Source organism: Varanus komodoensis, unplaced genomic scaffold (assembly GCF_004798865.1).
Source record: "Varanus komodoensis strain SLA01 unplaced genomic scaffold, ASM479886v1 scaffold14_1, whole genome shotgun sequence".
Lineage (NCBI taxonomy): Eukaryota > Metazoa > Chordata > Lepidosauria > Squamata > Varanidae > Varanus > Varanus komodoensis.
Window position 1 is genome coordinate 21113753 of NW_025335438.1, and position 22836 is coordinate 21136588.

The 22836-nt window shown below is 40.1% G+C and overlaps 1 protein-coding gene and 1 long non-coding RNA gene across 3 annotated transcripts in view; one reads left to right on the forward strand and one right to left on the reverse strand.

Moving 5' to 3' along the window:
- The window catches only part of ASXL3 (ASXL transcriptional regulator 3), a 98327-nt gene that overhangs the window by 70208 nt on the left and 5283 nt on the right, over nt 1–22836 (reverse strand). The window lies entirely within an intron of this gene.
- LOC123020345 overlaps nt 1–22836 on the forward strand; it is an 86954-nt gene that overhangs the window by 61452 nt on the left and 2666 nt on the right. The gene's annotated exons all lie outside the window — the stretch shown is intronic.

Sequence of the window (22836 nt, forward strand, 5' to 3'; positions counted from 1 at the left end):
TACTATACATATTCAGCCTTGCCATACCATTTTGAATATACAGAAATGAATCAGATATTTAAATAATTTTATTCAGGCCAAATGTGCATAATAACAGCACAAACTGCTTGCATAAACATTTACAGCAAGAGTATAAAATACTTTTGGGATCACTCCAGGTTAATAAACCTACATACCAATTTCTACTACAATTCTGGTCAATAAATATGGCAAAGTATTTACAGGGGGTTGGTGGTTCAGATCTAATAGGGATCTATGGTTTCCCTTAGACTTGTATGTCTTCTTCTCCCTCTGTCTTTGAGTTCAGGAGATAAATCCCACTTTCAATTTTGAATAAACTGTCATTTCTGTTTATATCCAACTTTGGGAAACCATGGTTTATTCTAACTATGGTTAGTTAACAAATCAGTTCCTGAAATCCCAACTTAAATCTGGTTGGTTTTAGCGAAATCCATTTTTTCTTATTACTTGTTACAATAAAACTTCATTTTCCTGAGCTTCAGAGCGTCATGAAATTGAAAGAGGAAGACTTCAATCCCCAGTCCTCCCAGTGGAGAGGGGAGGGACTGGAAGTATCCAGAGCTTGCCACAGTATGTTTCCATACTTGGAAACCATGGGCTCTTGTTAAGGGTTCGAGTTAGGGTAGTGCTTACTACTGGGTCAGATAGTAAATCACTTTCTCTTCTTTTAGAGATAGCAGCTATTAGTTACTACTGCAGACTCCATGCTAGGGACATATGTCTATATGTACACAGTGACAGTCACATAAGTTTTTCAATAGCTCAGTCTTGAGTTAAAAGGATTAGGTGCCAGATGATGTGAAAGATGTTCTGCCAGAGTTCCTGAAGTGCCACTGCCAGGCAGAGTAATTGACATTCTGCTTCAAGACAGCAAATATAGAGTATGTTTCTCATATTTCCTATTTTTCACTTTCCTAAAATTAATTTCACTACAGCCAAGCCTGAAACAAACCTGAAATAACCTGGATATTTCACAGCGTGACCTTAGCAAATGTGTATTTTGTGTTCATGTCACATACCTAGAAAAAGTGCCATGACTTCGATTCCAAGATTCATAGACTGAAGATTTGCAAATTGAAAAAAGACAAGTTTCCCATCCTCTCCTCCCTCTGTAGCCTCCTGTATTCCAACCTTGCATCTTCTCTGGAGACTGAGATTCAGTATGGCAGCTTCTGAGGGTGGAGGGAATTTTGTAAAACTAGATGGAGGCTCATCACCTCTGTCTGAATTCAGCTGATTCCCCCTTCCTTCAGAAGACTCACACTGACCATAGTTCGGGGGGGGGGGGGGGGGGGGGATCAAAAACTCTGGAGAGGCTTTTATTCATTTCACTTCTACAATTTCCTATAGCCAAAAGGCTCTCTGGGCAGTTCACAAAATATATGCAAAATGCCCTGCATTAAGGTATTTCATTTCACCTGATTTGAATCATTTTGCTATGAGAAATCTGCATGGGAAGTCTTTCATTAACTTCTTTCCACTCTTAGGATGCAAACTTATGTTTTTACCATGGTATAACTAACTAACTAACTAACTAACTAACTAACTAAGGGCTTGTTTATATAGGAAAACTGTGTGCCTGGCATTACTACAGAGAAACAAAGTTTATCACACCATATTTATCAGATCCATGATCTTTATAACACCATTAAAATCTTGTTAGGATTTCCACCAGAAATGCATTTTTATCTGTAAAACATTATCAGTTGTAAGAACACACACACACACACAACCCAAAATGTATCCATGCAGAGATTGAATAAATTAATACAAGCTTAATTGCTATAATGAAGAGCAATTGCTAGATTAAAAATATGCAAGATGATCATAAACAAAACAAAAAATCCTAGTTAGATAATATTTTAGAATTCCCTCCTAGTTTTAAAGATGCCATTAGCTGGGTTATTACAATTAGATAGTTCTCAAAAAATCTAATTTTGAACTTGCTTCCTTTTAAACAGACTGCTTGCTATATTTCTGCTAACAAATTCACTATTAATTTCAGGCTTCTCTTTGCACTCCCTTCTATATAAAAGCCTCCAATATCTTGTGCCTTTGAGCACCCTCTGCTGGGCTCTGCACAGGGAGTTGATTAATGTAATCAAAACAAGCCAAGAGTCTGGCAGGAACTCAGTTTCCAGGATTCAATTAAACTGCATTTTTAAAAATACAAGGGAGCTGAAGGAGGGGAATCATCAGTACAAATACAACCTATTAATATGAGTTACATAATGAAAAATACTATAATGAAATTCACAGAGACAGAAGTTCAAAGTTGCCATGCTACTTCAATTACAACATTCTGTTTTGTTCCAATGATGAGTTAGCAGTGAACCCAGCATCTCCTTTTAAAGTTAAAGTTTTCTACTTAACTGCACAGCAGACTGCATTTCTAAGAAACCTCTGCTGTCCTGCGCAGCACAAATAATGTTCCTTGGCTGTGAATGCAAGAGATCAATTGCAAGGCTTACAGTGCAATCCTCTGCATAGCTACTCAGAATAAATCCCATTGTGTTTCAGAGGGGCCTATTCCCAGGAAGTAGGATCTACAGCGAGACCTACTTCTGAGTTAATATGCTCAGTACTGTTCTTTAAGAATGCTGATCATTTTATTAACATTCATACTGAAAGGCAGCAATGTTTGATATATTAAAAATATTAATAAATATGCTGTCTCAATTGCAAATAAAATATTATAATCCCAAAATTTTCTGAGAACAATTTTGCTAATTGACCAGAATCTAGTGAATACTTGTGTGAGCATGTGATACAATGGCATCTATGCATCCACCATAATGTACTCACAGTAATGTAAACCACTGATTGACTTCTAAGCTGCATGTCTCTTTGAAAACACAGCTAGTGGGTATGCCCCTCTTACTTAAAGTTAGTGTGTGTGGGAGGGGTGGGGGATGGAATCTGTGTCAGGACTTTTGCCCCTAACTGTGGTTTCAGTCCAGACTGGGGGCAATGCACCCGTAATTCTTACTATCAAAAAGGGAACAAATGAATCAATGGAAAGTATAGATACACCATTCCCAATCTGGATTGTTTTCACAGTGCTGGGGGAGGTGGTGGGGAAGTGTTAAAACCCCTTGTGCTAAATCTGTCTGTCTATCATCTATCTCTTTATTATTAAACTTGTATAGCACTATAATAGGCCCACAGGACTCTCTAAGCTGTTTACAACACAAGTAAAGCAGTTTACAAATTTAGAGAAAAAATGTAGTTGCTAGCTCATCTTTCAAAGCAGTATGCAGTCTGGATGTAAATAAAACAGAACAATGCCAACTTTTCAATTATTCTTACTCTTCACTCTTACAATTATTTATTAAACGATTGTCAAATAGAAACCTGATAAGCTGCCTGCTGTTTTGAAAATTCACATTCAGGCACAAGTGTAATTGTTTCCTCTGAACCAGACCCATAGCCAGCCTGAAGTTTGTTGCGGGAGCTAATAAGTAGGAGGGTGGAATTCTTCTGGTTTGTAGACCTTTCAAAGATAGATGTGTAAACTTTTTTTTGAATTATTTGTTTAAAAAATCAGGGGCTAGGCTATCTATATCTATATCTATCTATCTATCTATCTATCTATCTATCTATCTATCTATCTATCTATCTCCTTTCCGCCACATAAAACCCTCTTTCAAGTCAGAATGCTTCTAACAGATTTACTTATATATAGGATGAACAAGCCACCTTCAGCTAAAACTCTCAGGGTGACACACATAAAACTCCCATAGGGAGATTTTGGGGTGATGGGTGGGGTAGAAATATAATAAATAAATAAGTACTATGTAAATGTTGCTATTCAGGTGTCCTAGAAGGTGGTTGCAGCAACATGTGAGTGGGGAATCGGCACGCACCAAGTGGTTCTGCCCCCAGTGTCACATCCACTGAGTGCCCCCCTCCACTGGCACCTGCACATACCATGCAACTGTCTGCAGAAAGGGACATTTGTCCCATATATCTATATGTATAGACACTGCCATGTGACATGAAACTCTTTGCTATCAAAATTCTGGGTTGTGCGGAAACCTCCATGCATCATGCATACAGCTGAATGCATTGAAGCTCCCTCCCTGTCTGCATTCAGAGCACACACAACACCACTGATGGGCCTGCTCAGTGTGGTCCTGCTCCCATGTTGCCGTAAGTACTTTTATAATGCCACTATAGCTTTACTGTGCACATTTAATCCATAAATGAGAATTAGCACAGGATTCAACTGCACAGGAGTGTAAATTTATTAACAAATATTCTTTTTAAATCAATTCACATGTATTTGGGGGTGGTGAGAAGGGTTGGACCAAGTTTTAGCACTGGCATTTGTTTATACTAGGGAAGGGGAACCTCTGTCCCATAGGTTCTGGAAGTTCTCAGTTTAGTCTGCAGAGTCTTTTTGGATTCCTCCAGGCATCCTTCATTCAGCTTATGAAGAGACTTGTGAGAAGCAATTTGCCTCCCCACCAGAAACCTGTTCCCCATGCCTTCACTATGTGCATGATCCAGGCACATGGTCCTTAAACCCCATGGGTTTCAATTTAAGCAAATTTCCTTCACTGAAATCAACATGACTTAACAGTAGTTCACTATTGTTGGTTTATGCCTGGAATAAACAAACAAATGTTGATCTTATTCATGTTTTTAAATATATGTACTGCTAACTCAACCCAAATGTTATCAGATTAGTACATACTAACATAAAATTCCATAGCACATTATTTAAAAAACACATACAAAATAACACTTCCCTATAAAAGGTATTAATGCTACCTGTTGTCTGTTGCTTATTTTTCAATAGTTCTCAACCCTCTAAACCATGATTTGAAGGACTGCCCTTTCCCACTTCTGTTGTCTCAGTTTCGTCTTCCGTTTCCTGTTTACCACTCAAGCACAGTTTGCCATGACCTCCAATTCACCAAACTACAGTTTGTGCTTACCCCTGCTGTGATTAGAAATGAGGCTTCAAATCAGGTTAGGGTTAGGGTTAGCACCCAATCATAAGCCACAGAATTGGCTTATGAGAATTTGAAGGCCATAGTCACTGATCATCACTGCTGAACAAGACAGCTAAAAGTGAACTGCCCTCTCATGCAGCATGAACTTTGGATTTCTGTTTAAGACCAAATATTGATTGGTCTGACACCCAAAACCATCTAAACTGAACCACTGTAATAAACTCTGCTGTGAGAATTGCAACAGGCAGAAGGTTAGAATTTGAAAAAAAAAATTGTATGTGTTAAGTTGTCTTTGATTTTTGGTGAGCCTATGAATGAAAGCCCTCCAAAATGTCCTGTCTGTGACTTCCATTCTTAGCTATTCTAAATCCAAGGCTTCCTTTATATGATCAATCCATCTCTTACTTGGTCTTCCAGAAATAATATCAGCAACATTTTATTGAAAACCACTGTGAAACTGTCATTGAAGTTTGGATTATACATATTAGGAATAAAAAATAACCCCATGCTTTTAGAGAAATGTCATGGAAAAATCGCCATTACAGAATAGAAAGAGAAGATTGCCCAGGAATGGGAAAAGTGCCTTAAAAACAAAACAAAACATTGTGTGTGTGTGTGTGTGTGTGTGTGTAGTGGATATCATATGAATTATTTTCACTTCACTTATTCTTAACTCTGGGGAGATCCAACAGATAATTTCCACAAAATGCTTCTTGTGTTTTTCATGTTCTTCCAAAGCAGTAGCGTAAAAGATGTCAGTCCTTTGCCAGAAGGTATAAAACAGAACAAGTGAAAATAAACAAGAGTTGTCAAGATGAGCAAAAAGAACAATCTAACTCTTGGTAATCAAAGGTGTTGCTCTCATGCATAGCCAAAAACAAACAAACCTGAAGGATTAATCTTTTGTAGAACCATATTGTTGCAAATACCCAGAGACTATCAAGTCTGACTACAAAATATCATTTTGTTTCTCCTGCTAAAGTACTTTCTAAGCAGCTTTTCTTGCCTTTTTATACCAGCTAGAAATGGAAATTTTCCTATGAAATGATGGAACATGAATAACTGCCATTCCAAACGTTTAAATTTTAATTATATAACTGATTTTTAAAATAAGCTTTACAATAAAAAATAATATACTGCAACCTAGCACAGCAGAAGCATTTGTATGAATTCCTTTTTGTTTGCATTATGGTTTGTTTGTTTTTAAAAAGCAAACATTGGTCATCATCTATGACAAATGGGTAACAGCTTTAGTCTGCTGTAAGCAAGTTTCCATAATAAGCACCAGTAGAGTATGCTGCGGTCAGGAATATTTCACATTCAACATAAAATCACAAAGCTGACTGTGCAACATGAACCCAACTGCAAATGCACCCACCTGTTATCTAGTCTTCCCCTCATCTCAGAGGTATTTAGCTGAGCGGAAGACAGTCCTTCCAGCTCAGCGGTATCAGCCTAACAGACTTTGCTTTCTAAAGCAGATCCTGGCTGGGATCTGCTGGGAATTGCCGTCCAACTCAACTGGAAGGCACCTGCTTCAGAAAGACTGGTCTATCGTGTTTATAGTGGTATCTGAGACAGGCTGCTTTGTCCTCCTGCATAGCAGGACTGATCCTGAAACATGTCTCCGAAGGTTAATACCACTGCAACCACACATACCCTGAAACTGAATGAAGTAGCTCACTGGAAGCAGGGCCATTGTATCCTGCTGTCACTTCCAACTGAATCTCCTGTACCGAATCTTTCCTGCCTCACTTCGTTCTTTGCCAGAGACTTGTAAACACCTTTTGTTCTGTTCTTCTAACTCAGCTTGAAATTCTGATGAAGCTGGTCCAGCTCCCTGTCCCTCTACTGTGCCACTGCTAACTTACGGATCTGGGGGCCATGGACCTGTTTGGAAATTTGGGGGGGGGGGAAAAACTGTTCTGAGCCCCACCAAAACATGAACTGTCATGGAAGGCATGACAAAGGACAAGCAACTTGCTGAAAACCCCGAGTAAAAGTGGAAGCTGTGTCTGAACCCCTCAAAATAATAGTATCCCTGATCCTAGAATTGTCAGCAGCAAGGGTTACCTATTTCATAGTAATCCTATGTGCTGAAAGAAAATTGGTTCAGTGTGGTGTAGTGGTCAAGAGCTGGGACTGGGACTCAGGCAATCTGGGTTCTAGTCCCCGCTCAGCCGTGGAGCCAACTGGGTGACTTTGGGCCAGTCACAGACTCTCAGCCCAACCCACCTCACAGGGTTCTTGTTGTGGGGATAAGATGGAGGAGGAGAATGATATAAGCTGCCTTGAGCCCCTTGAAGGAAAAAGGCAGGATATAAATTGAAAAATAAATAAAAAATAAAAAAAATAAAAAATTGGGAGGGACAGAGCACCTGAGAGCGCATGGATGCTTGTGGATCAAGAGTGCCATGGAAGCGGTCTTCAGGGGCTCAGAACACCCCCACTTATTTTGGAGGGGGCCCTTGGGGGGGGTCACTGGATCCCTGAAGCCAGAGTCACTGTCCCTCCCCCACCACCTCTCAAGACACTGGTTCATAGCTGGCAGTTGCCACTGTCTTGGAGTCCTGAATTTAATTGGTTAAGAACAGGGTTGGTTCCCCAGTTCCCAATACTTCCTGGTAAGTACCTCTCCAGAGAGGGCTGACAAGCATGCACATGTATTTTCTGTGACACTTTCCCTCATGCTCCTCAGCAACATGTGGTCAACTTGCCTTTGCTGCTCTAAAAACTACCTCTCATCCCTTCTGATCATTCTCCTCCCCTCACCACCACCCCAATCCCTGTTAGTAAGCCTGTGGGCAGGAACTGCCTTATTAATTCCACATGAGCCACTCGGAGAGCATTTTGGCTCAAGAGTGGGGTATCAGTATAATAAAGAAATCATTCATAATAAATAAGATAATAAGAAATCATTTCTAGAAGCTATCATTGGATCACCTCAAAAAGTGATACCCTCATCTTGTTCATTACTCAACAAAAATCCAAAGTGACAAAGCTCATTTTCACTTTGTCAGTTGCATAATCTTGGAAATAGGTGTAGCTCAGGGGGTGTGGCTTTGATGGGGACATGGCTTTGAGGTGTGGCTCAGACTATCATGAAGGGACTGCCCACTTCTTGACTTGCCACTGGCCGACTGCTGTGGATATTTTGGGGGTCTCCCCATGCCCTTAAACCATCTGCTGAGAGCAAATGCTGCATCTCAGCTGTCCCTTCAACAGTGGGTGATGGAGGAAGCATTTTTGAGAAATCTACCATGAGAGAGTGGGCATGTAACTTGGCAAGAGAAAGAGAGAGAATTATCATATTGAATTAGTCTATAATGAAATAAATCTGCTGGCTTAGCCTAGTCTATTATTAGTATACATTGAACTGTATTTAATATACAGAATCTATTAAAATGTTCTAACATGAGAAACAGTCATGCCAAGTTAAATCTCCTACATATTTTATCATTCTGAATGCTAATATTTCAGATATATCCATTACGTAGTAAAATGAAGCTTTGGTTAAGATGGTTACTTTGCTGTTTTCAACACAAAAGATTTCCAAAGCCAAAATGCAGAAATGAAATTAAACTGATCCTCCACCCCCTTTACTACTTTGCAAGCTCATTTTGGCAGCCCATGAGAAAACAGCTGTTCCTTTCTGCCTTAGGTTTACAAATCTCATTGCCTGTTTTCCTTTCCCTCTCTTAAAGAAATACAATGGATTTCTTTTGTCTGGAATATTCAGAGAGACCTGCAGGGCTATGCCCCTCTTGTTCCATGTTAATATGTCATTCATATGTACTCCTTAGGGCTTTAAATGATCACAAGCCTGAAGTCATTTTAAAGAATAGTGCAGCCCCCCACCAACACCTGGTGCCCTCCGGATCTTTTGGACTACAACTTCCAGCATTTCTATTACCCATGATAATTGGGGCTGATGGGTACTAACACTGAAAACATCTGGTGGACACCAGGTTGGGTAAAGGAAGGATAATTTATTAGAAAAATAACCAAAATCTCTATTTGCACAGATGTGTAATTCACTGCATTTTGCTATTTTTCTGTACTTCTCACCACACTATATTGAGCTATTCACACATCACCAGCTGCTTGACTGAATTGTGCACTCTTTCGTTAGCCCACACTCAAGATAAGTAGCTATTCATATGACCTTTTCCATTACATAAAGCCAAAGATGGTCAAGTAGAACAAATGCCTCTGGAGATGGACCTAAACATGCAATTATGAATATGTACCTATGATTGGTAAAAGGAGGAAGGGGCAGGGGGAAGGAGGAATGAAAGGAAGAAGAACCTGATGGCTAAATACCTTGGCAGAGCTTCCATTTAAGCACGGCTATACATGATCAGGCTCAGAACTTTGAGCTGGTTATACTTCTTATATATCTGCACAATTGTTCAATTAAAACTTGTATGAGATGGTCCAAGGAACCAAAATGCTACACAAATCTATTTGAAAGTAAACTCCATAGTACTTATTCCTAAGTAGGTGGGACAGGCCCGTATCCTTGATTACTCATTTACTAATGCAACATCTTTGCAAATCTCTATCTATCCATATCACCAGGGAATAGTTATGTTCATCTGTTGCAAAAACAACAACAAATGACAAACATTTAGTATTCTTTGGCATTTTAAAGATCTTTGGCTTGATAAGGTTATGACATAATAATACTTTCTAGTAGTGAAATGAACAAGCCCTTGAAACCAATCATAGCATACGTATGCATAAAAATAGGAGGTAACTCAAGATACCTAATCAGATACCAATTTAGCAAAGCTTGTTGAACTTACTAATAATAGAGGCTTTATCATTGTCTTTTATAGCTAACCTAATAGCCTTACAACCTCCCCTCACCAGGCCCCTATCAAAGCTGCTAATCAAGCAATAAGCCGTTTAATTTACATTATATTCCTATGCAGAAGTAAGTCCCAATGTGGTTAATAGGGCTTACTTTCTAGTAAGAGGGTGTAGGAGTGCAGCCTTAAGATATGTATTTCAGGTTCAGTGGATTCTTGATTTTAAGCAGTCTGAAACAGCTATTTGAGACCAGAAACAAGTACCCAAATCTCCAGTCAGCCTGCTGGGAGCAAGGATGTGAAAAATGACTAGGAGGAATTTCATTGACTGGCTTTTAGATGTTGGTCTAACCTTTTGTTTCTCAAATTTATTGTTTTGGTCTGAAAATTGAATAAAAATGTTAATAGGGATGTCAAACTGCACAGTGTGTTTTAATGTCTATTTTATATGCAAGATGAAGATTTCTATATACTTCATCTAAAAATTACTGTAAGAATGGAAGCTTGTATGCACTCTTGCTTCCAATAATATCCTGCCTAGAATTAAGGAAAAATGTTCTCAGCAAGTAACTGCAGTGCTTTCACATTCCAGAATAAGCAGAGAGAGAGTAAGGCAATTTGATCTCACAGCAAGAAAGAAAGCCAGCTGTAAAAATCCAAGAAGTAATATGAATATCCCCACAAGCAAGCTTTAAATGTAACAAAAAGTTGCATTTAAAGTGTCTCATTTGCTCTAAAAGTTGCAAGTGCATATGATCCATATGATTTTCTGTTTGGAATATTTGCATCCAGTTTTGTTTAGTGTTAATTCTATAGAGAAAGATTTGGAAGACTAGACCACCACAGCTTAAAATAAGAAGCCACATTTTTATTCCTTTTTGTATTTATCTTCCCTAAATTTCAGGAAGCACTACTATTCATATATTGTTTTATTATTTTTAATCCATCATAAAAATAGCAGCAATTCAAAATCCACTATAATCATCAGCACTTTAAAATAAGTACTGTTTATCCAAGCAAATACATATTTCTGTAAGCTTTTAGGGTCAATAAGACTCAAAAGCTTGGGAAAATAGCCAGATTTTAATAGCCTGGCATTAAACTAAGTCAATATCAACACCAGCAGTTCTCTGAAAAGAAGGCATTCTACAACTGCAGTGCCACAGCTCGCATTACCCTCTTTTGTGTCTCTACTTAACGAACAGCTACCACTGGTGGGATACAGAGATCATAGAACAGTAGAGTTGGAAAGGGCCATGAAGGCCATCGGGTCCAATCCCCTGCTGCTGTAGGACACCAAGTTACACCATCCCACTCAGATGGCTGTCCAGTTTCTTCTTGAATGTCTCTAGTGTGGGAGAGCCCACCACCTCTCTAGGCAGCTGCTTCCACTATCATATTGCTCTGACAGTGAGGAAGCGTAGAGATGCTCAATTCCCACAGAAGACACTAACCAAGTATATACTAAGAGAGCAATCCTCCAGATATTGAAATCCCAAGCCACTTCAAGCTTTACACATCTTCACTAACCACTTGATCTTGGACTGGAAGTGTGCTAGAAACTAGTGTGGATCCTTTAACATTGACTCTATATGGCTTTTACATGTTGGCCCTGAGTGCAGTCTAGCTGCCTCATTCTCCACTAGGTATACTTTGCAGGTTGTCCATAATGGCAACCCTACCTATAGAATGGATTGTAGTAATTTAGAAAGGAAGTGAATAGTGCATGACTATTCTAGCCAAGGCTGGCCAAAAGCATTCTGTGCCACCAGCACTACTCAGGCCTCCAGTGGCAAAAATGAATGTAGGTGTATTCTCTCAAACTCCACCCTTTCTGCTCCAGCAGGAGTACAATCCTAGCCAGGGAATGTTGTTTACCCAATTTCTGGACTCAGGACCCATGAGGATTGTTAGGATTTGGCTTCAGTTTATTGGTCCTCCTCCAGCCAATGGTTTCTGGACATAGTTCACCACCCATAGAGTCTGATTTTGATGAGAGAAATACATAGCAACAGAGCAAGTCAGAAGGGGCCTCTTGGGCCATCTAACCTGACCCTGGGCTCCAGCCGGCTGTGCTCATGACATGCCTACCATGTGCATGTCCGTAGAAATTGATATGGATGGCACCCAGCCCCAGTCCTGCTGATGACTTGATTCAGTGGCTTCATCTAGATATTAAGCAGCACAGAGGACAGAATGGAACTCGGCAGCACTGCAAGTTTATAGCAACAAGAATAAAGAGAATGTCATCCTAAGTTGTACTACAGGTAGGAAAAGAGTCATTGTAATACCACTCTGTAACAGATGTAACTCCCATCTGACAGGACCAGGCCAATGTCACCCAAATCACTGAGAGATCTGGAAGGATCAACTGGACCATACTCCCCACTCTCTCTCATGAAGATGACCTCATGTCTCTCTCATGTTTAAATCCAAACCCCAGCCCCAAACTGAACTATATCAGGGATTGGCAACTTGCAGACATCCAGATGTTTGGCCTACTGCACCTCACCATTGGCTTTCTTGGCTATGGCTGATCAGAATTGTTGTTCAAAATATATCTTTCCTGCAAGAGCATCTGAAGCTGAGCAGCTACCACTCTTTCAAGCACCTTACTTCAAAGTGGAGTAATTAACAATTGGCATTGGTTCTCATGAATCCCTGACTCTATACAGAAAACATGTCAGTTAATTCATATAAGTAGCTGGCTGGCCAACAGATAAAACACAGACCATATTAAAAGTTCCTCTCAGACTGAGAAAGACGTTCACCTGTCATGGGCTAAAAGCTAGATTTTTTTTTTAAAAAAGAAAGAAACATGAAGGGAAAATGTTAATCATTTCTATATTGCAGTACTTTAGAGGAAACATTCATTCATTTTCCATCCTCAAAAAGCTCCAGAGATACCCTCCCAAATCTTCCACTTTGCTTAAACCAACTATTACTGCAAACTGCTTTAACATTTCTTCACAATTAGCCACCTACATTTAGCATCCATCACTAGCACTTTGCCCAAAGATGGGCCCAGTTTCCTTGATGTCCACATGAAGGGGCCAGGTCAACTTGACAGCAGTTGAGCATGCCCGGAGAGCAGAGAATTTGTAGAACTAGGATACATAGTCCTCAGATATCACTAACCCTTTTTGTCCATTCATAAGACTATACAATACATAAACATATACATTTGGAATTATTATGCATTTAGGACCAGGACAAAGAGCCTGAAAGTCTAGCAGCATTTTAAATCAATACAGCTACAACTGAGACTATGTTCTCCCTCTCCACAGGGACCTTGGCTCAGTGACAGAGCTCATGCTCTGTTGGCAGAAGGTCTCCAGTTCAATCTCCAGCATTTGCAGTTAAAAGGTCCTTACATAGTAGCAGACCCAGGGAAGACTGGCTACCTGTGGCCCGGGAGTATGGTCTAATCAGAGGAGGTCAAGGTGAATCCGCAAACCAGATAATCAACTCTTTGCAGCAACCTGGTAGGGATTCAACTTTTAATTTTGATGGCACTAGATCAGCTTCCATCATTAACACAATAACATATAAATAGCAATAACATCTAAACAGCAATCATAATGCAACAGATATTGTTTATTTTACTGCAGTGGTCAAAAGACACATCATACAGCAGTTTTCTTTGTCTAAATAGATTTATTTCTGATCAGTGCCTGGGAATTCTATACCTGCTGCCATGAACTCCACAGAGGAAAAGTGAGATTTAAATGTTGTAAGTAAATAAAACAATAATATGTATGATGTCTGGAACATTCAACAATCAAGGAAATGCAAAATAAACAGGAATGCCTTACATGCTATATTCAATGTCTAGCCCCATTGGGGCACTGAGATATTAGGTTTCCTTCCCCTCCTTCCAAAGTACTTTGAAAATTCTGTTCCCACAGGTAAGGGATGCATGAAAAAACTCTTTTCAAAAAGTACCTATAATATCAATTATAGGTAGCAATCTGTGCTGTTGAGACTTACAGAATGTATGAAATACAAATGTTCAAATATAGCTTTTTAAGCATACGATAGCTCTTGTGCTGCTACAAATATTCTTAACCAAACTGTAACTGCAGAAAGCAACAGTCACTTGAAGAACACTGTTTGAAGTAGCATAATAATCCTACAAAAAGAAGAATTCTATCGATCATGCTCATTTGTTAAGCATTAAGATTATCTTCCAAAAATAGTAATAATCTTCTGTACAAGATAGGTGAATGTGAAGAATGAGGGTGATGATGATAAATGCCCCAAACTATGTGTTAAATAGAGGTACAGTTGTACAACTTTATGCCCTTTTCCCATTATGTCACATCTGGAAATACATTTGCTTGAATCATGCCACTGAAAGATGCTTCCTGCTGCCTTTGTGCAGGACAATAATGCCAAGAAAAGCAGCAGCAGAGCACTTGCAGGGATGGAGGGCACAAGAATGCCTTTGTGCAACATCCACTGGGGCTTTTGGGTGTATCAGTACCACACAGGCCAGCTTGGTTCTCCTCTGGTCTCATGCAGAAGGTACTGGACATCTGTAATATCTTTTTGCTATTTTTTTAAAGTACATAGGAAGAGGCACACAAGATCATATTGCATGTATATGTTGGCTACTGCACACCAAAGAATTCCAGAAGAAGGTCAACCTGTGCTTTATATAAAAAGGCTTTTTCTGTGTGGATCATGAAAAATGATGGGTGGTTCTGAAAGAAAAAGGGGTGCTTCAGCACTTGATTGTCCTGATGTGCAATCTGTATCATGGACAAGTAGCTACTGTTAGAACAGAAAATTGAGAAGCAGAATGGCTTCCTATAAGCAAAGGTGTCAGACAAAGCTGTATTTTATCTTCCTATCTATTCAGTCTGTACATAGAACTTACTATAAGGAAAGCTGGAATAGGAGAGCTGGAAGTTAACCCATGTCCTGCACTCTGGGATGATGGAGAAGAGATCTTCTTTGTTAGAGCCTTTTGAGTACTTGTAGTGTGCTATCATTTTCTCTCACTCTTCTCTTCTTGAGGCTAAACATGCCCAGTTCTTTCAATCACTCCTCATAGGGCTTTGTTCCCAGATATGTAGATGGCACCATGTTACTGACATAAAGCATCAGTGAATTGAAACAAATCCTGGTGAAAGTGAAAGAAGAAAGTGCAAAAGCGGTGCTGCATCTGAACATTAGGGAAGCAAAAACAATGACTTCAGAATAATAATTAGAATGATTATTACAGAATAATACAGAAATTTATTGTCAATAACCAGGAAATAGAAATTGTGAAATATTTTGCATACCTAGGCTCAGTCATTAGTTCTACGGGAGACTGCAGCCAAAAAAAAGTTAAAGAAGACTGAGATTTGGAAGAACTAGAAAAGATCATCAAGTGTATGTTTTCCTGATCATCCATACCATTGTATTCCCCATCACTATGTATGGGTGTGAAAGCTGGACAGTGAAGAAAACTAACAGAAAAAAAATTGATGCATTCAAAACATGGTGCTGGAGGAGAGTTTTGTGAATACCTTGGATCAACAGAAAGACAAACAAGTGAGTCCTAGATCAAATCAAGCCAGAACCTTCCCTAGAAACAAAGATGACAAAAACTGAGGCTGGATACATCATGAGAAGGCAAGATTCATGAAAAGACAACTGTGCTAGGGGAAGTCAAAAGCAGAAGAAGAAAAGGAAGACCAAACAAGAGATGGATTGACTCCATAAAGGAAGCCACAGCTTTGAATTTAGCACAGCTAAGCAGAGATATCATCAATAGAACATTATAGAGGGCTTTCATTCATAGGGTTGCCATAAATCAAAGACAACTTAATTCCACATAATGACAGCACATAGGTTTGCATGAAATGCTTACCACTTCTAGCAATTATACATAGGCTTCAACTAAAGTAGACAAAATACCCAAATGTATCCCTTTGTATCCAAATGTATCTATATGCCACCTATTCAAATGCCAAAAGTTCTGTAACATCCCCAGTCTACTGCATCATAAAGTGTGTTTATCCTTCCAGTTTCGTAGTATTAGACTTCTAGCTGTCAATAAGGCACAAATAATCCATTTACACTGACAATTTGTTCATTTCCATGGAGCTGATGAAGAGTTTGAAAGAGCATGTGCATTAGTGAAAATTAAAGACTGTTCCAGTTTTTTAAAAACATGTAATAACTCCCCAACAAAAGAAGCAATTACCGGACATTGCCAAAACACATACAGCTAAAGAGGCATTAGTGTATTGCACTCCCAGCAATTACCTGAATTAGCCAATCCCCTATTAAATAGAAGTTGTAGTGCCCAATATACAAAAAACAAGCATTTCTGCTGATTATGACACAGCCTAAGATCCATAGAAGCAGGAAGTAGATGCCAAAGCAATGATCCACTGATTATGCATTTTGTGGTAGTGTCCTCAGCAGTTTGTCAAATTCCAAGATGTGCCCACAGGTCCAAAAAGGTTGTGCACCCCAATAATTTGATTGGTTCACAATCACAACAAGTCATTCCGTCCAGGCCTGTTTTTTGCATGGAAAGATGATTTGGCTCACCATGGTAACTCTCCTCCTTCCTGCCATTTTCTTCCTTTCAGTCCTCCAGGCAGTATCCCAGGAGGCACCAGGCTTGCGCTCTTAAGTGTGGTAGAAAGGACAAGGAGATGGTCACACACCGTCCCTTCCTTCCTACTCCAGAGGGACCTCTAGAGGGTGTGTTGATGGCTACTTAATCCATGCTCAGGCAAAGTGGCGGGGGGAGAATCCCCTGAGCAACATTGCAGAAAGGCGCAGCACTGCTCACTTGACTCCTTCACTGTCCCTTGGCACAAGGCAGAGTGATGTGTATTGCATGCATGAACCCACATACAGCAGAAGCAAGAAGCTGCTGGGGGGCAACAATGAAGGGGAGGAGGCACTGCCCCCCTTTTTCACTGGCTTGCCAAAGAGACATTCTGAAGCTGGTACCTGGTTTGAAGCATCTCTTTGGTAAGCCAGAGCGAAAGGGGTATGGTAATGGAGTTAGCTGTGGCATGTAGCCCTGAACTGGGCACTGCTGCCCATCATCTTCTCACCTTTGCTGGTGGCTTGTTTGTGCATGATTCACTTCACTCTGGTACATGCAAAGAAGCAGAAGGGAAATCAAGTGAATAGCACTATTTCGACAGCAATGCTCAGCTGCTTCTTGCTCCTGCCACTTGACCCATGAGGAGCAGTGCAAGTTGCTTCACTCTGTTGCATGCAAAGGGGTGGCATGGGGGGATGTGCTGCAGCACACAGCTCCCAACTGAGCCCCACCACTGCCCAGCAGCTGCTTCTTGCCCTGCTGCTCAGGTGAGAGGGGTGGCATGGGGGGTCTACCTCACTGTGCAGCCTCCAACTGGGCCCCACTGTCCAATGGATTCCTTCCAGGAGCAGTAGCAGGGGAGTCAACTGAGTGGTGCTGCTTCCCAGCACTGACCAGTTGATTGCTTGTCCCTGCCCTGGAGAAGATCTTTGAATTTCCACTGTTTTTCCGCAAGCACTCTGAGGGGAAAAAACTGCAGCCTATGTATCAGTGTAATCTGCAGCCTCTTCCCTTTTTGCCTGGAGGCACTGGGAGTGGGGACAGGTCACTTCTTATCCAGATCACAGTCCATGGGAGGAGAAGATTTATTCCATGACTGTACAACTACAGCCCTTCAACCCCCATGTAGATAGGAATGTTAAAAAAATATTGCCCATAGGTGAAAATAGGAAATACTTTTACTTATGTTTCTCGGAGAGCTCAGGGCTAGAGAGGGAAGATATAAATCTTCCTTTTCTACATGCTGTGATCTTGATAAGAATTGTGTGTGGGGGAGTCTTTAGTTAATTAAAGAAAAGGCAGAGCTGTAGCTGCAGGCTGCATATTAAACATTAAGAGTAGGAGTAGGCTGTCCCTCCAAAACTATGTGTGTATACATACAATTTACATTATAAATATATATGTATACATATAAGTATATGTATAATTTATAAAGTTTATAAATTTATGAATTTATACATTGCATATGTATAAATAAATACATGTTAAAATACTTGCTACAATTTATGCAAAAACTGAACACCTCTTTCCATACTAGGAAGATGTGACCTGTAGGCTTGTTTAAACTGTTGTCCCTGTGCTAACTGTTGATGGGCAAACATAAGGCTTTGCTCTTCTTTCTTATGGTTCTTTCTCTTTAAACAAGACTTGGACCAGACACCCATTCAAATATAAAGGATGCTTTCAATATTTTATATTGTTATTTCTTGTATTTTAATTTTATGTTGTAAGCCGCCCTGAGGCTTCGGCGAATGGGGCGGCATAGAAATGTTTTAATAAATAAATAAATAAATAAATAAATAAATAAATAAATAAATAATACAAGGCTGAATGGGGCGGCATAGAAATGTTTAAATAAATAAATAAATAAATAAATAAATAAATAATACAAGGCTGTTCTCTGACAGCCCTTCAACTAGTGGACTGTCTTCCTTAAAGCAGGCCAAATGGCCACCCTATGTAAGACACAGTAGTAGCAAACCAAAGCCAGTGGCGGGGTCCCCCATTCTACAGAAACCATAACACAGTCTCCCTTTACCTGTACTAATGTGGGTCTTACTATATTTTCCTGAACCTGTGTGTGTGTGTGTAGGCCATCAGCACTAATCCAGCTAAGGCTAGCTGTGAGTAAGCCGCACTGAAAGTGGTGGGGCATCTTAATTGCAATTGATCTGCACAGTTAGTTTCAGTGGGACATGCACATCTAAGGATGTCTACTCAGAAACATGTCATACTGAATTCAAAGGAGCTTCTTCCTATGGAATTGTGTCTTAGTTACCACTCACTTGTGATGGACTGGCTCACTGTGGCCTTTGTACAAGCCTTCCCCAACCTGGCTGATGTCCTTTGGGGTTTGCAGTTCAACACAGCTAGAGAGCACAAGATTGGGGGCAGGCTGTGCTAGGCTAGCTACCACTCTTTTGCTCTCCACAGCTGAACTATAGCTGCCTGGATTTTATATACTTAATCTTGAGAGAAAGATGTTAACTCTTGCTCTCTTTCCACATCCCAAGCACATTTTTGAAAGATTAAAAAGAACATCCATCTTTTAGGGCCCCAAAACCATTTACCTTAAAAGTTGTTTTTCCTTCCGGGGACAGAGAAGAGGATTGCCAAGATGAGGATCTTTTTACAACTGATTGTCGCAGCAGGAAATATATTAAAAAACAAAACAAAACAAAACAAAACCTGAAATGTGTGTTGTAGACAATGCAGATCTATTATCTGTGTGCACTTTCCAACAATTATGTTCATGTTAACATACGGATTTTATTCCTGAGGTGTGCTTTAGATTATACACATATTTTTGTTTTTTAATTTTCTCCCTGCTGTACTTCATATCTGGGACACAAGGAAAAAATCAATCAACCGAGGGACTGAATGCCATAGTAATATGGGAGAGAAACAAATTTGTGGACCATAAAGGCTGGCAGGTTCTTACTGTAATTGGATTCTGAACAACAGAAACATAACTTCTAACATGTAAGCACAATTAAATCTAAATTGATAATACAAAGAGAGGGTTTTCTAGTCTCTTAAAAACACTACAGTGCATAAGCTTCAATCCAGAAGGGAAATGGCTTAGTCACAATTTCCATGAAAAGCCCCCTAAAATTATTATGTTCATGGATGGATGTAACAAAACTATTGGTATTAAGAGAGAAATCCCTTCAAAATCAACGGATTGGAGCCAGATTTAACCATACATAAAGCTGATCTATTGAGATGCATGAGTATTTAGTCACAACTGACTTATCCCATTAATTTCAGTGGGGCTACTCTGAACAAATCTGAATCCAACCCAGTGGAAACTAAAAGCCCCTCAGAGTTCCATAATGAGTTGATCGCTTCAGAGTTTCTTCAGCCAATGGCAACTGATCTGCCAATCTGTCTGCTGAATCAATTTTGTGTATCAACTAACCATAGAATGGTGGATTGCAATGAAAGGGTCAGGAGTTACTAGATAGAAGTTTGCCCCAGAAAACAGATGCCACAAAAGAAATATTTAGTTTTTGGAGACTCCCAATACAGCACTGAAATATAGCAAGCTTGTCCTGCAAATAACAGTTTAAAATAGAATTTGAAAGCAAGGGCTCCACACTGCAGCTACTTGTATGTATGTATGTATGTATGTATGTATGTATGTATGTATTTGTGGGGAATGTGTAGTTCTCGAGATGTGTTGTTCTGTAATTCTCATGATCCCTCACTGTTAGCTCCACTGGCTAGGGCTGATGGGAATTGTAGGCCAAACAGTCTGGAGGGCCACAAGTTGTCCATCCCTTCCATTGACTAAGGGTTTCTTAGACTTTGTTAATAGCAGTGTGTAAGAACCATGCATTCTCTGAATGCTCTTATTTCCAAGATGTTTTGCCCTCTCCTCTTCATCACAAGGCCATCCAAGTGGAAGCTTTCTAGGAATCCACTTGGCTCTTTTCATTCCATGGTTGTTTCTTCCCAGGGTTAACCTCTTATAGGTCAAGTTATTCTGCCCATCTCAGCAAATTGCATGCTGCCCCTCATCCAGGAGCATCCCCCCACCAGACACACACAGTATTGGACTACAATGGATGCCCACCAGTTGCTCTTCTACTGTGACAATTGACAAAGAGGGAAAGTTGGGCCAACAGAGCTCTTTTGAGCTGCCACCTGCCCAGAGCACCAGATATAGTTCTACTGGGAGGGCAGCAACTCCAGAGAGTCCCACTGGTTATGCTCTCCCATTGCAGCAAATGGCACAGTGGGACAGCAGTTAGCTGGACTCTCTGGAAAATCTGCCTGCCCTCTGGCTGGCCCTGAGGATATCATAAGAGGACAAGCTTTCTGTAGTGTCATGTCAGCCTATGAAAGCATCTGGACCAGACCAGTCTGTTTCTGAAGGGGCCTTTCCTCAAAGCCAGGCATCCTGTGATGGGTGCCTTAGAAGCTCACCTGGAGCCATGAGGATGGACCTGCTCAGAGCCAGATTTGGGGACCTGGCTGCGGGCAGCTCTTAAGAGAGTCCAGACAACAACCATGCAGTGATAGGCGGGGACAGAGTGTGGGATGCAGTGGCAATGGTGAGAGGGCAATAATGGGGGATGCTGGTGCAAACATGCTTGTCCTCCTTAGGCAGCAAGACAGTTGCACAGATGTCTGTGTGCAATCCAATTGTCATTATCCCCTTGCACACAATCCAAAGCTTACATTCAACAATTAAGAAAAGAAGAAAACAATTCTCCATTTTAATGATTCTTCCTTCAAAACACATCACTGTACTGCATTATGTTTACTGAACACTTCTGCATGGATACACCATTCAGTGCAAACTATCCTGAAAATGAGTTCAGTAAGAAGCAGAAAAGGGGAAAGCTCACGTTCCCATAGTGTGCAACCAAGTGCATTGTGGAAACAATCATTTTCTTTATCCTTTTGTTTCTGCAAGGCTGAAATAAGCCATTATCATTCTCCCCAGTCCCCTTTTCCTTATATTGCACTTATTTCTGGGAAGTCTCGAACAAGTTTAATTATTTGATAATCTACACACATATAGTGATTTAGTTCGCATATAATAATGACAAATCATGAATTAACCAGTTTGCATGCCAGGTGTGTGCCACAGCCATTCTGATTTTCAGTCCTTGATCAGAGGTTGCTAAATGATGTCTGAACACAGAAACTATGGAGAAATTGTGGGTTAAACAACTCACAGTTAACCTACAATTAATAGTTCAGTTAACTGTGGGTTTTTAAACCCATGATTATACTATAATGGCTAGGTTTAGCCTTTACCTAGCAAACCCCATCTGGCCTGATGGGGGATGAATATTCAAAAGGCTTGCAGAATATTCCTGGTGAATTATAAATTAATGAATTAACTGATGATTTCTCTCTGTTATGTAAAAACAGCCTCATTGTTTTCACTTATGTGGAAAGCTAATGGGCTGCTATCTCTTTTTTAGTTTTAATTTACAAGAATTTGATAGATAGATAGATATTCATGTTTTGGGCAGGAGGTATGACTGGATTACTCTGTTAATTATCATTTTTCTTTTATATTGAGAAGAATGAGAATTGGCAAACATTCTATGAGTTTCTTGGTGGCTTTTGTAATCCTTAGGCAAAAATTTCACTGGGATAAAGTGGTGCAGCTTTAATCTGCACTAGTGCTCAGGCCCTGAAAGGCACATAGGGTTGATGAGTGCTTTTTCCCATTCAGTGTAAAGTTCCAGAATTTGAACACCTGTAACAAAGAAAAGAGTACCTCTGAGTTAGGGATGCCACATTTTAGATCTGCACATCTGGATGGCCTTTGCATGTTAGGCTATTTTCCTCCTAAAAATCAATTTTCACTCCAATGTGTGGGAAATGTATTTTTTAAATATATTTTAAAATGCAACACATCTGTACACAGGTCAATGCAGCCCAAGGTATCTGCGTGTGACTGAGGGTTGGATTTGGGCTTGGAGAGGGCTATGAGGGAGCCACAAAACTAGACCAACAGTTGCAATGATCAAGGGTGCCTATTATGTTGGGTAGAGATGTCTATTAGTCATCAGTGAAGTTGGGGTGGGAAGAAGTTGTAGTAATAACTTCTGTAACATTTTAAAGCAATGCTTAAGAAACCTGAGGGACTAAATACACATGGCTGTTTTGATCTTGTTAAGGGAAATGCTGGGGCCATGGCTGGGAATCTGACTACAGCACTGGCACCCAGAGAGGGATGACCACCAGCTTTCCTTTGTCCTTTTTCTGCACACAGAATGCCCCTCCCACCCACAAGGGTTCTGCTTTTCCCCATGAGTGGAAAGCAATTAATTATTTCCTTCTTATCAGAACTGATGCAGCAATCAACTTCACAACTTCCTCCCCAATTGCATTTTCCTAAAAGAATTGCAGGAGCCTGGATAATATTGTAATATACTATACACTGTGCACTGTACTTTTTTCTTCAACCATGCATAGGATGTGCTTCTATTTTAATTTGCATAAGATGTAT